Source organism: Typopeltis vanoorti, chromosome 17 (assembly GCF_054136105.1).
Source record: "Typopeltis vanoorti isolate ZY-2024b chromosome 17, IOZ_Tvanoo_1.0, whole genome shotgun sequence".
NCBI classification, from domain to species: Eukaryota; Metazoa; Arthropoda; class Arachnida; order Uropygi; family Thelyphonidae; genus Typopeltis; species Typopeltis vanoorti.
In genome coordinates, this window is record NC_143565.1 from 99,678,217 (window position 1) to 99,691,543 (window position 13,327).

General features: G+C 34.7%; 1 protein-coding gene across 2 annotated transcripts in view; it reads right to left on the reverse strand.

The window, feature by feature from the left end:
* Positions 1-11,044, reverse strand: part of alc (5'-AMP-activated protein kinase subunit beta-1) — a 109,799-nt gene extending 98,755 nt beyond the window's left edge. Inside the window, exon 1 of one of the 2 annotated variants that reach the window (XM_090407065.1) lies at positions 10,782-11,044. The gene's annotated coding sequence lies outside the window, so the exon portion shown is untranslated. Of the gene's footprint in view, positions 1-940; positions 1,162-10,781 lie in introns of those variants that run through there. The other variant, XM_090407064.1, reaches the window with a different exon arrangement.
* Positions 11,045-13,327: the final 2,283 nt, after the last annotated feature.

Sequence of the window (13,327 nt, forward strand, 5' to 3'; positions counted from 1 at the left end):
CATTAACCTTAATTCTCATATCATTTATTGTTATATAAGATACAGAAATATTCTCACTGGTGATGTACACGTTTGAAAGGTAGTCACTCAGTAACTCTACTATTACACCTGACTCTGTCACCTCACTACCATCAGCATTCACAAAAGTTATCCTTCTCAAGTCATTCTTTCTTTTACTTGCTATGTAGCAAAATAATTCTTTGGATTTCCTTTGACCTGCTTGGCTAATGTCTTCTCATAATCTGATTCAGTCTTCCTTACCATGCTGGTAACCTTTCTAGCCTGAGTTTTGTACTGCTTGTGAGCTTGCTGATCACCTTTCTTCTTTAAATCCTCCATAACATTTGCTTTCACAATAAGCGACAAAATCTTATCCAGTTCAACCACCTTATTAACATTAAGATTACTTAATAACTTAAAACACACCGATAGCTGTCACATTTTACTGATGTTTATTTTGTTTCGTTTGATCAATTACTGATGATTGTTTTGTTCCAAAGGAACAAAATAATAATCAGCAAATTCTATCTTATATTCATCATTATAATCATTACTATCATGATTAACCGAATCCCACCTGGAGTTAAAAGACACATCCCAAGTGGCCTGGGATGCTTTTTTTTAATATTTATTATTATTTTAAATATACGCTTTGTGTTAATAAAGTCTATACATAAGATATATGAAAGGATGCCGTTTACGGAAAAAAAAAAAAAAAAAAAACATGCTTGCAGACGTATACAAGTTATCAGAGCAGACAGAATAATCCTTCGAAATTTTCAAGGATTACAAATATTCATTAAACTATATTAAGAAAAGGGCGTCTGTATGTATGTATATTCCCCCCTCCCACACATCAACAAACAAGGTCGATGATTATCCATACCAACACCTAACCTCCTAACATTTTATGCTTATATACAACCTCAAGTAAACATACCTGAGAATGCGGTATGTAACAGAATTCAGAAACATGAGGTAATCCTACTCATCTAAAAATGAAATAACTGTTTGCAGAACTCGAACACTGTGAACAGATTATGCCATGCCAATTTTCCTCCCCTTGCCACGTTTTACATAACCTAGAGTAAAAATAAGTCATGCATAATTTTAGCTTAAATGAACTTTTTACTACAAACTTCTACAGGTCACCATATTTAATGTTTGTTTCCTTTACTCCATGAGATTTCCGAATAAGAAACATGTTTAGCCCAAAGTTAGCCCAAATCTCAACTCCCTTTCTTGAAGTAGCAACATATTTAAAATGCACTTGAAAAATACAGTACAGGTAACCCTCGTAAAACGCAGTACTTATACAACGCGATTTCGATATAACAAATTCTACAAATTGTAGTAACCCTTTATCTTTTCATATATTTTTCACCGCCGACTTTAATAAAAATCAAATTTTATCTTCGTTAAATTTGCGTCAGCCAGTATTGCGCATGTAGTTTTATAAGTAGCGAATTTATATTAAGGGAAATACCCTTCCCTTTAGCACTCATGTACGTCATCATCATCATCATCATATGTATCAAGGATTTAGGCCTAGTATGGCCTGTTCCGGCCTTAGAAGTCATCGTTGAATCGTTTAAGAGGACGTCCTGGTTTTCTTTTTCCTAATGGCTTGTACTTTAAGGCTTGTTTTGGTAATCTTTCTGTTTTCATTCTTTGAACGTGTTCCATCCATCTATGTTTATATTTTTTAATTTTTTCAATTACTGGTTCTTGGCTTAATTCTTTCATAATATCTTCGTTTCTTTTGTGATCAAATAGGGTATACTTTGCAGTTTTTCTCATAAACTTCATTTCTGCAGTTGTTAATCTTTGTTTGTCTTTTTGTTTTATTGTCCAGATTTCGCTTCCATACATTAAGACTGGTAGGGCTAATGTATTGCATACTTTTGGCCTGGTTTGTTTTTGAACTAGGTTTGGTTTAAATATAAAGTTAATTACTCCTGTTATTTTTAAATATTTTGCAATTTTAATGTTTATATCTTTTTCATTTTCATAAGTGATCATACATCCTAGGTAGTTAAATGAAATCACCTGTTCTAAGATCTTGTTATCTAATACTATTTTAGTTCTTGCTAGATCTTGTCCTTTAAAGGCCATAGTTTTTGATTTTTCCGTTGATATTATTATACCATAATCTTTGGATATCTCATTTTGATTTAAAATAGCTTTCTGTAAGTTATCTTCAGAATTTGTAATTATTATTTGGTCGTCTGCAAAGAGGAGAGTGTTTAAGTTAACTGTAGGTGAAAGTTTAATTCCTTAATGTAAATTTTTACTCCATTTTATTATTATTTCATTTAAGTAGATATGAAAAAGAGTTGCTGAGAGGGGACATCCCTGTCGGACCCTTTGGTTTATCTCTCTTGTATATGATAGCTCATGATTTAATCTTATTTGTATTTGATTATTTTCATATATACTTGTGACAGCTTTTAGGATATTATTTGGTATTTGTCTTTCTTTTAATATGTTAAATAATATGTTTCTTTTAACTTTGTCAAATGCTTTTTCAAAGTCAATAAATGCAATATGTGTTTCTAAATTATATTCTCTTCTTTTCTCTATTATTAATTTTAGGCAGAAGGCTGGGTCTATACATGATCGTCCTTTTCTAAATCCATTTTGTACCTCTAGAATAAAGTTTTCGGAATATTTCATTAGTTTGTTATTTAAGATTCTGCTGTATATTTTGTAACATGAATTTAGTATACTGATACCTCTATAGTTTTTAGGGTCATCTTTATTACCTTTCTTAAAGATAGGAATCACAATTGCATTTTTTCATTCTATTGGGGGGATACCAGTTGAGTAAATTTTATTTAAAGATAATAAGAGTCTTCCTTTGAATCTTGTTCCTGCGTATTTATATAGTTCCGAACCTAGCTTATCTTCTCCAGGTGATTTTCCGTTTCTTGTTTCTTTCAGGCTGATTTCTAATTCTTCTTCAGTTATTTCCTTTTCATTTTCGTTAATTGTTTGCCAGTTGTCTTTTTTAAAATATTTGTCTGTCCGCAGTTCTGTGTAATAATTTAGAAATTCTTCTAATTTCAATTCAGTGTTTAATTTTATGTTTTCTTTGGTATCTGCATTTAGGTGTTTCAAAATCTTATATACATTGGGTCTTATTTTATATAAATCATGTTCTAAATTAGAAACAAATTTATTCCATGATTCTCTATGTCTTTTTCTGACTTCTCTTTTAGCTATGGCCCTTAATCTTTTATATTCTATTTCATCTTCTAATCTTTTACTGCTTAACCATTTGTGATACGCTTCTTTTTTATTTTTGATTATTTCTTTGATTGTATCATCCCAGATCTTCAGTTTTTTCTTTTATTGAATTTTTTGGTCTTTCCTAAGCTTTCATTTGCTGCTGCATTTAGTATCGTTTTTATATTAAGCCATTCTATTTCTATTTCTTCATTTTGTTTTATTTTATCTATATACTGGTTAATTCTTTGTTCATATAGCCATTGTACATACGGTAAACAATGTACATCATTGTTTACCGTATAAAGTGTTTATTGTTGAAAATTGTCTGCGTTTTCTACCAGGAAAGCGCATTAAAAATCATAAGTGTGTTAATCTCAAGCTGAGCACTTTATTTTCTGGTGAGTTACATACAATATGTAATGCTTTTTTATGTAAAAATTTTATTTTTATAGTAATGGCTACTTTCAACCATATCGGAAAAGAGGGCTTTTGCAATATGGTTGAAAACGAAATTAGTGAATTAAGTGATGGGGAAATATATTTAAATGAGGAGAAACCGGTACAATTAGTAGATGACGTCGAACCAAATGACGGGGAAAGTTTCTGCCGAAGATTCTAATTGTGATGAATCCGTTAAAGAATTCAGTTTAAAGAAATTAGTAGAAGGATTGGACTTGGCAAGAAAGTTAGGAAGCTATTTTACGGATGCACAGAAACCCTGCTGCCTAGATCTGCACTAGCGCAGATCTAGGCAGCAGGGTTTCTTAGCGATGAGAAAGAGGTGGAGAGGATCCAGAGGCAAGAGACCAAGATGGTAGCAGGTCTATGGAATAATCCTTACGAGAACAAGTTGAAGATTTGTGGGTTACAGAAACTGGTTGACAGGCGTACAAGGGGTGATATTATTGATACATACAAATTACTGAAGGGGTTTACAAGATTAATTCTGAAGAAACTTTTTCAGAACATGTTTGACGGTGGTAGAACTAGGGCCATTCTCGGAAACTGAGTAAGAATGTAGTTAGTAAGCGTGTTACAAATACAGCTTTTGCTTGAAGTGGTGAATGAGTGGAATAGGTTGCCAAAATCTGTTGTGAGTATCAAGACTGCAAATGAGTTCAAAGCCAAGTATGATTTAGATATTGTGCAAATGTTGGGCAGTGCTTGCTTGATATATGTTTAGGATCTCCCTAGATGAGTCTAAGGACTCCATAGAGTAGTCCGTAATAATAATGTTAATAATAAGCTCAGTGGAAGTAGCGCTTGCATCCTCTGAGCAAGGCCACCCGAAGGTAGACTTAAGTTCAATTCTAGTCGCCGACTGGAGGAACTTTTTCTAAGCCTATCTTCGATGAGTCCTCGAGTTAGTCAATCTTTGGCATTGGGAAGCGGTTTTTTTCTCCCGGAATCGAGGGTTTTTCGTCCCGCAAACTCAAGAAACTAGACCGTAGACATTATTACAGATGAGTAATATATCATGTTAGGTACCATATCATGTTAGGGTTAGGTACCCAACAGATGGCGACACATGGTTTTCCATCTCTTCATCGATACCGCCATAATTAGTGATAGGCATGGTCCAGCTATCTCTGATTGCCTCCCTGGAGATTGAACTGCACACTCTCTCTCCATAAGCTAGATAGACTGACCTACTCCCTATATGGAAAGAAAAGGCTATCATTATTATCATTATTATATGCGTCTGTGTAGCTCAGTGGAAGTGTGTGTGTGTGCCACTGACTGCAGTAGATCGCCTGAAGAGAGAGGTATGTAAGTTTAATTCTAGCAGCTGACTACTAGGGGAACTTTTACTTAGCCTTTTTTCGACTGGTTTCCGAGTTAGTCGATGTCTAGTACGGGGAGGCGTTTTTTTTTGTTATTTTTTTTCTCCCCGGAAACTTCGGTTTTTCGTCCCGTAAACTCAAGAAAAAAATCGACTGTAGGACCCACACTATTTTCAATATAGTGTTAGGATGAGGGACCACGAGATGGCACCACTTGTCAGTTGCCTGTCTTCACGACGCATGTATAATTAATTGTATTCTTGGTCCAACTATTTCTTTGATACGTTCCCCAGTTAGTTGATTTCTGGCATTTGAAAGTAGGGCTTTTTCTCCCCGAAATTCTCCTTTTTAATGCTACAATTCATGAAAAGAGATCATAAAAGACACTATTTCATACGATAAGATATAGGGCCGAGGGCCATGAAATAATGGCACTTGTCTGTGATATTCTCTTTCCTATTATAACTAAAATCGTTGACTCTCTTGGGATCTTATTCTTGCTAGGATTGAATAACTTGTCTGTTCTAACCGATCTCATTAACTTTGTCAAGGATACTTCCTAATTCTCCCTTTTCCTTAGAAAGGGGAATATTTTCATCAGCCTACCTCAGATTGATAATCCATCTGCCACCTACCCTAATTCCTGCCTTAGGTTCATTCGATGATACACACAATGTTCTCAGTATGAATATTAAACAAGTGATCCAAACAACAGTTCTTATCACAACTTCTTATTCACTGTGCAGGTCAGTTAGAAACCTGATAATGTGTTGAGGAAAACGCATTATTTTCATTACCTCCCACAATTTCGCATGCTGAATACAGTCAAAAGTCTCGGAGTAGGTTATGAAACACATTACCACAGGGAGTCTAAATTCTTTATACTTTTCTATGATCTGTTTAAGGCAAAGTATTTGATCTCTAGTATCCTTACCTTTCCTGAAATCTGCTTGATCTCGGCATATCAGCTTCAATTTTGGCCTCACTTTTATTTAGAATGATCATTAATGAAATCTTGCTTGCATGAGAGAATAAACTAATAGTGCTATAGTTCTTGTAACCCTTCTTATCACTCTTCCTGTGTAAGGATATGAAACCGACTTCCAGTCTCTAGACCACGATCCTGTCTCCCTAATTCTTGTGATCAATCTATGTAACAACCTTATACCTCCATCCATTGTGGCCTTAATTGACTCTACTGGGATTCCATCTGCACTCGGGGCCTTATTGTTATTAAGCTGTTAACTGCTGTTTGAGTGTCATGCCTAACTGGATGAGGTTCCAAATCGAAGTTCTGGGTCATCTGAAAAAAAAAAAAAAAACCGTTTTTTTGCCTTTTGATTGGAACCCATGTTACCAATACAGTGTATCAGTTGAACAGTAGTACAGCAGAAAACACTATGGGAACCCCTAGCATCCCTCTTGTTGGTCTTCCTCTCTGAGACATTGTTGTTTCATGAGAAACACATCTATCATTTGTCCAGTTTCCAATCTATGTCATTTCTTATACTAAAAATTTATTATTATTATTATTATTATTATTAAAAATTAATTAATTAATAATTAATAATGGATAATTAATGGATGTTGTGATTGTCTGTGGAAATACTAGTGGTGATGGTCGGCGATAGATGGCGTTGATGTAGTTGCGGATGAGTGGTATAATAATAATAATAATAATTATTATTATTATTATTATACAATTATATAATACAGTATATAATAATAATTATTATTATTAAGAGAGACCACCAGGAAATCAGGGACTCATCGAGGGAAGCCACATACTACACGCACCAGCTGTCATACCTGTTCTCGCATTCATTCACACCGCTTGCACGCACACACACATAACATCCAATGGCAATCCATTCCAATCACGCACCACTCTATGAGGAAAAATCTAGATCTCACCCTTTTCTTGACGGCATTCATTCTTAGCTTCTAAGGATGCTCTCTTGTCCTTTCTCCTTCCTCCATATAGCTCAGGAAATCTTTAAAATTTTGCTCAGTTAACTTCATTAATGGCCTTTATTGAAGCATTTTTTGTATTGTGCCTTCCTGCTAATTTTATTAATCACCTTATATCTGCTTTGTTTATCATCCTAACTCTCTATATGCAGTCGGATATTACTGCCTTCAAGTGATTGTTTCATAACATTATGATTCGCCTTCTGAACATGTCCCTCGTGAAGGAATATGTTCCCAGCAGTTGTTCTAAATTTCTCGTGATATCTTGCATTCTACAAAAGCCATATTGATTGAAAAAAGTAAGTGCGCAAATGCCTTAGGCGTCAAAAACACATGGTCACTTTCACCAACTGGTAGCAGAATATGGAAACATTATTGATTATTATATTATGTCATGCAATCACTAATTTTACCATTCGAAAACTTAATGTTTCCTATAACTACATCTTTTGTTGAAAAAGTTGTAATTAACCAAAGAAACCAATATTCTACACTCCTAATACCATTTTCTCATCGAATCAAGTTTACTTTAATTGAAGCATTTTTTTACTGGACTTTTTTATTGCTTTACTCATTAATCTGCAGCATCTTACTAAGATTATTTCTTCAAACATTTCATTCGTCTCTCTTTGAATTTTGCTCTGTACAAATACATTGTCAAATACCATATTCTATCCCGCTAAGATAACTCTTAGCGGTACAACTTGGCAAGCTAACAGTAGTCCCTCATCTTTTTTTTTTATCCTTTCTATTCTGCGGAAACATACTGTAGCCGGTATATTCTATACTTTAAAATGTAAATTTTACTTAATGATGTCTCATTTATGCCAATCCCTATTGCTAGAATTAAATCAGTTAATGCTACAGTGCTGGCGGATTTGTTTTCCCAATAATCTCAGCATTTTTATGTGTATGGCCTACATAATATTAATACCTAAATTTGAATTCATTGCATATACGTTATTTTAACTAAATTCGACTTTCCTAGCAACTATTATTTCTGCCGTAAATACAGGCATTCACAAAAAATTCTTTATTTATCCTTCCTCTACTTAACATTTTGAGCACAATTTCCTTTCTGATTAAATTCTATACCAAATCATTGTCTTTCTTTAATTTACAGAAAACCACTTACCTCACTTCCTATCTTATCAATCTTACCAATCATTAACAATTTTGTTAATGTCAAACAAAACATTCATAAAATGAATATTAATTTTGTGAGTTTGACATAATAACATTTGCAATTCTTTATACTCACTTTTGTGATACCATGGAAGGACACGTATAATCTTTGATATATTTGCTGATTATTTTCATGGTTGAAAATGTGTTTCTCAATTCTTTTCTTACTGAAGATCCTTATCTAAATTCGAAATCACACTGCTCCAACAATTTCTTTCAATCAATTTTCCTGCAAAGCACTGACAGAAGGTATATAATTCATTTTTGTTCACAGAACATATGATTTGATCACTCCACTATCTTCATCATATCATCATCAAATTCCTGACATATACTCACGGGGGGGGAGTGTACAGCAGGGGCGAATGCTGGTCTTGAAATTCGCGCTTGCTCTTGTTATCATTCAGGGAGCGAGAGGTGTGACTAAAGTCTGATTAACGGAATAATGAATTACTGACCATTTAAAACTATATATTTAGAAATTTATGTACATTTAATCATACAAATACAACATTTATTTTACAAATTATATTCTATCTTTTTCAATCTACTTCAATACAAATTCTACCCTACGGTTCTTCTTTATGAACTGCTCAATAACATCGTCATAAAAAGTTGGTTGTAACTTAATTTTCCCAAGCTACACGCACACTTGTAAAGGCTGGCTGAAGCTCATTGACTAGAGCTACTTTGACTACGTATAGCTTGTGTTAAAGACGACGTGAAGGGAGTGGAAATGGCTATGCGCGCGCATGAAATCATAGTGCTGCAGCGAGGACCTGGAAGCTCCGACAACCGAGCAAGCCAAGGTAGCTTTGACTAGACAAGCAAGCATCGGCCTTCGATACACAACGCAAAGCTCAATTATTGCCGCGCAAGCTTAAGACGTTCTATGTCTATAAAAATAAAAGTCTAAATGGGATGCTTATAAATGCATGCATTTATTAACAAATAAATATTACTTCTTTCTGAAGTAATGAGCTTGTGCATCAAGCATAGCAAGCATGGAGATTTCTCCCCTCGTGTACAGGATCTTATGATAGTACTACATGCATAGTTGCATTACTACTAACTTCCTATCCATAATTTTTCTTCAGATTAGCCTATTGTCTGTCAACATTCCAAAATTATCAGATCTTATATTTCTATCTTCTAAGGCACTTTTTACTGTATCAATCCACCTCCATCTTGGTTTTTCTCGGTGTCTTTTTCCTTCCAACCTAGCAGAGAACACTTGTTTTGCTAATCTTTTCTCTCCCATTCTGTTTAAGTGACCATACCACCTGAGATCAGCTTTGCTAACACATTCCTGAATGCTAACTATGTCAAGTTCTTTCCTAATATCCTCGTTTTTAATATAAGAATGCCATCTCTTCAGTTCTATAATCTTTCTTATTCATTCTAGGTTAGAAATAAAACTCTTGATATCCAGTCTTTGATCAGGAGTTTTATTTCTAATATAGAATGAATACGGTTTATATATCACCTGATTAAACTGGTTATAAAAAAACAACTAGAAGAAACAGTTATGAACAAATCTATTTCTCTAGCATTTCCAAGATGGTTCAGGTTGCTCAGAGTTGTTCCATTATTTTATAGAATAGCTAGAAAGCAAATGTTTTGTTATCATATTTCCAACCACATATGTTGGGTTCGTTTTATAGATGACATATTTGCAGCCTGTTTACATTCAAAGATTAAATTACTACAGTTTCTTAATAAAATAAACTGCATGTACAGCCATAATCAGGCTTGCCATGGAATACAAATCGAGTAACAATCTGCCTTTTTTGGATACTTATAACTTAAACTTCTACTTACAGTATTCCATTTTCTGTCTATTAGAAATCTACCCTTATTACTGGACACACATCCTTCAGTATCCATGCCATCATAAGTGCTATTAAAACTCGTAGGCACAGAGCTCACTCCAAAGTCAAGCCAGAACGAAAAGCAGGACTTCACAAATTTAGTCTATGTACCACCTTTAAGCCATCCGTAGCCTGTTTTCTTTTCAGCCATTGACTAAAGATAAATTACCTTCCCTCTCTCTTTTCAGTGTGTATCTTGTCAAATTATGTTATTTTGACCATATGGAGAAATCTACAGACAAAGAATAGAATTCCAAAACATCACGATAGTGCCAAATGCTAGGATTCTAATAAATTTGGCTTTGCTTCCTATGCCACTGATTATATGCACACAGTTGGCTTGAATCAGATTTGGCAACTGCGAATTTGATTTAAGTAGACTTCAGTTTTTTTATTTTTATTTTTATTTTTTATTTTTATTTATACAGGAAACATGTAAAACGTTATGACACTTCAAATCCCAATCGTTCTGATTGTATGCCTATATAGAAGTTCTTGGAAATAAAAATTAATTTTTCACATACAGTATTTTTAAATTCATTCATGGAATCTATGTATCTAATTAACTCAATTCCCGTTATTTCCTTTGAAGTGCAATTTTGCGTTCTTTCAGCTCCATTTGTCTCCATAGCGTTAGACTAACGCTATGGAGAAGAGATTTTCTGGCCTTTTTTTCACAGCAATTAAAAAAAAAAAGAGAGACCTCAGAACTGACACTATTTCAGATAATAATATATACCTGTTAACGCTCAGGACTACAAGACGGCAATAGCTGTTTCCCAGGGCTGGCGGAAGCAGGCATGCAGAGCATGTGGTGCATGTGGGCACCACTATGAAGAGGGCGCCAGGGTATGGGTCATAAGTTCATTTTTAAGAAACAAAATTTTTATCATAAAAACAAAAAATTCTTAGAATGATCAATATTAAAATAGATAAGGCCGGATGCACCGAATAAAAATTTAAAAAAAAAATTGTATATTGCCGGCTGTTTACAATTTTGCAGTGAGAGCAGGCTAAATGCTTGCCTCCAGAATCTAAAGTGAAACGGTGAACGGTTTTTATGTGGAGAAACGAATTTTCGTACAAAACATTTGTTGCTACGTAACCAGTCATATGGTACTGTAAAAACTCGATTGTTGCTTAAATATTCCAAAACACATTACATTCGATTGTTTACTTAGGTTAAGTCCCATGTGAATATTGTAAAAACAAACTTTGTTTGTCTCTGTATAGTTTGTTTTAGATGTTATTGTAAATAACACTCTGGAAGTTAACTGTATATACTGCTTTAATAAGAATATGTTAGAGTGTTAAAAACAAAGGCAACGTTTATATCGCCGAAGCTACATGTAATAGATCTACATGGCGGCATTAGAAAGATTTTTATTAAAATTTGTTTGTATGGGAAAGGTTTGCAGGCTCTAAGTGTAAACATCTGCTAAGTGAGGCAGAAAGGTTCAAACAACTTTCCGATGGCCGGCAACTTACAATTAAAAGAAAGTGGAGGAGAACAAAAGGCGTGCGAACTTGAAACTTAAGATGAAAGAATCATACTGATTCTTTGGGGGGTTGCCAAACTTCATGCAAGGTCTCAGAGGAGGCCTAATAAAAAGGGACTGAAGCAAACAGAAGGGGCTGCACGGATCCAGAGATTGCTGCAGAAGTAGAGGGGGCCCGGTTCCAGACACATCCACAGAGAGACAGGAGAGGCTTCCCAGTTCCAGATGCTGTCGAGGAGGCAGCTCGGTTCCAGACATTGCTAAAGCTGCCCGGTCCCAGACGTTGCCGAAGAGAGACAGAGCTGCTCGGTTCCAGACATCATCAGAGAGCATCCCAGAACCAGACGTTTGTTGAGAGAGTAGTTTTCCTCTTCCAGAAAGGAGCTTCTTGGTTCGCGACGTCGCTAGAGAGAAACGACTTCTAGGCCACAGACAGGGCTTTCAAACTGCCGAAAGGAGAAGTCCCAAACGCTGTAGAAGAGAAAAGTTTCAAGTCCAGAGGGATCCTGATTGACAGTTGACAACAGTTTCATTTTTCTTGGAGGCGGCATTTTCAGTTTCTTAGAGGCAGCAATTCAAGCTACTTGAGACGGCAGTCGTCCAGGCATTTTCGGCGAGCCCAAGTAAAGGAGAAAAGGCGAGGCAAATTTCCCGAAGTACCTTGGCTCGTAAGTTTTTCTTTTCGCCGTGGGAGAATAACATATTTCCGGAACTGTACGAGTCCCGCTACATTCCCAATTGATATAGCCGAAGCCAAAATTCCAGATGAAGATCTGAGATGAAAGAATTGCCATAGAACTTTTAGTGAAAGACTTTTGACTAATTGTGAGATACAGAGCCTTTGTAAGTTCAAAACGTTTATATAATTCCTCTTATAGTTGTATTAGAAAGACTTTTAAGATATATGTTTAATGTTTAATAAGTTTAAAAAGTGTCCTTAAGAGAATCAATTGGCATGTTAGAAGTTGATATCAAATTTGTAAAGATAACTTAACAGAGAGATTTAGGTAACCTCTTTGCCAGTAAGCTTGGAGTTTAATAAGTAAAATTTGTAAACTGAGAGTAGATAACGTTTTGTGTTAAAGAAAGTATTTTAAAGTTGAAGAAAAAAGGTTCTAAATTTTTCTAAAGAGTTTTTATAGAAGGATAGAGAAAGCAATCTCCCTAATGTTTAAATTCGTTTACATGTCATAGTTATGTAAATAAATGTTTTTTGACTTTCTTGTAAACATAGCACGTAATAATATAAACAAGAGAGATTCTGAGAGAGAGACAGCACGCACAGCTACATTAGAATAACGGATAATAAAGTATAAAGTAAAGAAAAAAAAACATCACAAGCAATTAATAGAAATTACAAGTATACAAAGTTAAAATAATAATAAAATTTTACAATGTCGCAGTAATGACAGGATAGCAACAGTAGATTTATAACAGTATGTGTCTCAATACGCTACTGACAGTAGCGCAGTGCGGACTATTGTTTCATCTCTGTGTCGTGTTGTGTAATAATTTCTTGTGGGTATAAAATAGAAATGGAATCAAAAATTAAAAAAAGTTATCTGGTGCACAAAATCGTAAGCGTCATGCTGCGAAAGAATCAGATATTAAGAAACAAACTGGGGCTCTTAATAAATTTGTTAAAATATTAAAATATTCTGATGCAGATTGTAACCAACTCGATACATCAGAAATCAAAGTTGACGAACCATGCACATCATCCAGTTTGAATGAGAGTACTATTACAACTGCTGAACAAGATAACCAGATGCAGGATTTAAGTGAA